The sequence below is a fragment of the Bison bison genome, unplaced genomic scaffold (genome assembly GCF_000754665.1).
Source record: "Bison bison bison isolate TAMUID 2011002044 unplaced genomic scaffold, Bison_UMD1.0 scf7180017864219, whole genome shotgun sequence".
In the NCBI taxonomy this organism is placed as follows: Eukaryota; Metazoa; Chordata; class Mammalia; order Artiodactyla; family Bovidae; genus Bison; species Bison bison.
Genome location: NW_011494791.1, coordinates 65,928 through 70,231, shown reverse-complemented (window position 1 = coordinate 70,231; position 4,304 = coordinate 65,928). Strand labels below are relative to the sequence as shown.

At 39.8% G+C, this 4,304-nt stretch overlaps 1 pseudogene; it reads left to right on the top strand.

Moving 5' to 3' along the window:
- The first annotated feature begins 268 nt into the window (after positions 1-268).
- Positions 269-1,199, top strand: LOC104992615 (annotated as a pseudogene).
- The last annotated feature ends 3,105 nt before the right edge of the window (positions 1,200-4,304 follow it).

Sequence of the window (4,304 nt, the reverse complement as noted above, 5' to 3'; positions counted from 1 at the left end):
AAAATTAGAGGCTGTAAAAAATTACAATGTGCTTTACAGTGGTTGTTTTTTAACATTTATTTTTTTCCATTTAGGAAAACTATAAGCTGGAGTACACTAGATTTCAGCAGAAGTAGAGGAGCTGACATAATTTGGAAACATGATTTCAGGAAACCCCACCTCAGGAATTGCTCTTGTCATCTAATGGCAATCCAAGAAAATAATTACTTGGAAGTTTGTAACCACATTTTCTTTTCTTCCCCAAATAGATTAATTTCCAAACTGTTACATGGCTAATGGAAATTTCACCCAAGTCACTGAGTTTATTCTCACAGGAGTCTTGGAATGTCCAGACGTCCAGATCCCACTCTTCTTTGTCTTCCTGGTCATCTATGGATTGACTGTGACAGGGAACCTAAGCATCATCACCTTCATCAGTGTGGACTCTCAACTTCAGACTCCCATGTATTTCTTCCTTGGCACTTGGGCCATTATCAACCTTGGCAATTCAACTGTCATTGCTCCTAAAATGTTGATCAACTTCTTAGTAAAGAAACACACCACCTCCTACTGTGAATGTGCCATTCAGCTAGGCAGGTTCTTGGTTTTCATTACAGCTGAAATTTTCATGTTAGCTCTGATGGCCTATGGCTGCTATGTGGCCATTTGTCACCCCTGCTCTACATGGCAGTGGCGTCTCGGCGGATCTGCCTTCTGTTAGTTTCCCTCACATACCTCCATAGCTTTTCCACATCAATTGTGACTTTGTTTTCTGTATTCTCAATGGCTTATTGCTCTTTCAATGTAATCAATCATTTTTACTGTGATATTGTCCCTTTCTTAGCATTGTCCTGCTCTGATACTTCCTTTCCAGAAACAGTAGTATTCATATCTGTATCTACAAACTTGATGTTTTCCGTAACTGTAGTTGTAGCATCTTATTTCAACATCATTTTGCCCATTCTAAGGATACATTCATCAGAAGGAAGGAAAAGAGACTTCTCTGCGTGTGTTTCACATATGACAGCTGTGTCAGTCTTCTATGGAACTCTGTTTTTCATGTATTTACAGCCTCGAAATAACCATTCATTAGAAACTGACCAAATGGCTTCAGTGTTTCATACACTGGTGATCCCATGTTGAATCCCAGGATTTACAGCCTGAGGAACAAGGACATGAAGGCTTCCTTGAAGAGATTTCTAACAAATGTGTGCTGTTGATGTCTTTTAGGACTCTATAGGTCAATGAAGAGATGGTTAAGATAGGCTGCCATTGTGTGGAGGAGATTCTTACATCATTAGAAGCTAAAGGGATGGTCTATTTTCCCATTTTACAATTTCTGTTTTGAGGAAAGGTCCTAGTTTGCACCATTCAAATAGAAATCTTGACTACAACCCAGGTTTTCTGATCTAAGAAACAAAAATGTTTGAGCCAATAGTTACAGAAATTTGGGGGCTGAATTGAAGAAAAGAAAGAGCCAGTGAAAATCAGATCCTTATTCTTTGTATGAATTTTCCAGTTCACTGATCCTGATACATGTGGCTGTGGGGGACAATTCCAGTATCCCAGACAAGGCTAAAATATGAACTAGTATTTATGTAATCACCCATGAGGCAGAGTCTGTAGTTTAATAAAAACCATGTTAAATAAATAAATAAATAAATAAAAAGAACAAATAAAATCAACTCACTTAAGAAGATGACAATACTCAGATATCTTCAGAGCACAGTGTCACCATGTCCAAAATAGACTTCAGACTTCCTAACACACCAGTATATTCAATGCAACAAAATTAGAGTAATGTTTGAAGTGATAGGGCTTCCCTGGTGGGTCAGATGGTAAAGAATCTGCCTGCAATATGAAAGACCTGAGTTTGATCCTTGGGTTAGGAAGATCTCCTGGAGGTGGGCAGGACAATTCATTCCAGTATTCTTGGGGCTTCCCTGGTGGCTCAGAGGTTAAAGCATCTGCCTCCAATGCGGGAGACCCAGGTTCGACCCCTGGGTCAGGAAGATCGCCTGGAGAAGAAAATGGCAACCCACTCCAATATCCTTGCCTGGAGAATCCTATGGATGTATAAGCCTGATAAGCTATAGTTCACGGGGTCGCGAAGAGTTGGACACGACTGAGCGACTTCACTTTCTTTTCTTTCTTTCTTTTGAAGTGATGACAGAGAGAGATTCTCACTTCCTGCTTCCTTTCCTGTCTTCAGAATGTTCCTTTATGTGCCTTAGCTTGCAATTTTATCAGTTTTATGGCCTCTCATACCCACTTAATCTCCTGCATTCCAAACTGCTTTGTCTGGAACTTTTTGGAGGGAGAGGGTTTTCCACCATTACTACAGATCGCACAACTCTTCTTTGTATCACTGTAGCAACTTGAGACAGAATTAAAAAGAAACATCAGAAACAAGAGAGTCTAGGGGGAAAAAATCTGAAAAAGTAGATTTATCTAGCAAATTTTTGTATTAAAAAAATCAATAAAAAGAAGAAAACAATTAAAATGGGCAAATATTAGAACTGTAAGATGTGGGTATATGAATAACCAAGTACATAGAAAAGTGTCCACTTTCACTAGCCAACAAGTAAATGAAAATTCAACTAACAATGACATTATTTTATCTCAATTCCATTTATAAGCTATTTTTAACATGTCTATATCAAATATTGACAAGGAGATGGGGAAAATAGAATTCTCATACATGGCTTTTGGTAATGTAAAATGTTACCGTAAGTTCAGAAAGTTAGAAGGTTCTTATAATGTTAAATATGCATCTGTTTATGTTACAGTAATTATTTCTTAGATCTAAAACTAGTAAAAATAATTCATATATACACAAATGCAAAAGTAGGAAGTCAAGAAACACGTGGAGTAACAGGCAAACTTGGCCTTGGAGTACACAGTGAAGCAGGGCAAATGCTAATAGAGTTCTGCCAAGAGAAAGCACTGGTCCTAACCAATTTGGTTCTTTGTAGGAGCTCTCTTCCTGGATTGTATGTGGCTTACATGGTCTCTTCTGTGTGTGTATGAAAGAGTGTGATGTTTGTGTGTGTTTATGTATAAAAGTTGGAAAAATCTCATGCAATTTCCTCAAAATTAAGTAAGAATATTAGTGAGTGGAAACAGAAGTCAAAGTTTAACACAACTGGAAGCAGGCTTCTCAAGACTAATTCTCCTAAAGCAGAGTTACACCGCATGTATGAAATGCTCAAACCAGGACCAGAACTTACTGCTGGTGCGACTCCTGTCGGTCAGCTCAAAATCCATTTCAGGTCCCTCCCTGGTCACTAAGTAACCAATGTGGGCAAAGTCCTAACATTAAAAGTGAAAGGTCTTAAAAACGCTTTTTTCCAGAATTTTCTACGTATTAAACTCTGTCATCTCCTCCTGTTGCCAAAGAGTAGTGTGAATAGGTTATACAAACATGTGCAAATATTTCTGTTTTGAGTTCTCACACAGAATTACTCACACCAAGCTACTAAACAAGTACACCTGCTGTACCACATGTTGGAGGGGTTCTCTCTGAGACGGTCGCACAGGGGAGGGGTGGGCAGGGTGGGCGCTGTCTGTCTGCACACAAAGGAGAGGTGAGGCTTACAGGATGAGGCCTGATCCCCCAGCACTCTTCTGTTTTCATAGTGACCGCTAGGGACTTTCTCATAACTCATGACACCCGCAGACATGACCGCCAGAAACATCATAATTCTACATGATCACACAGCTCGGGTCTGAGGATCTGAGGGTGAGCAAATGCCGCTCGACTTGTCTGATCGCCAGTGTCACTGTCACACATCCCTTCAAGGAGTGGAACCTCAGAAAACTAGAGAAAATGGCCAGGCAAGCTGCCTCAGCAGAACCCACACAGTATGCTTCCATCTCTCTGAGAGAATGGGCTCCACAGACGTCATCAGACTTGCAGAAGTGAATCAGAAGGAAACTTCAGCGTCATCAGGGACACATTCAACAGGCAGGTGGGGGGATGAACTCGGAGACTGGGGTTGACATATATACACTACTGATACTATGCATAAAGTCAACAACAAGTAAGGACCTAGTGTACAGCAGAGAGAAGTCTACTCAGTGCTCTGTGGTGAAGTAAATGGGTAGGAAATCTAAATAAGAGGGATATACATATATATGTGTATATATATGCATATATATATATTGACACAGAATATATATATTGACACAAATTGACACAGCAGTGTAAAACAACTATACTCCAATAAATGAATGAATGGATGAATGAATTTTTAAAAAGGAACACACTGGGCCCCCTAGAACTTGTAGAAATGAGGAGTCCACACCAAGGAGCAGCACAGCGC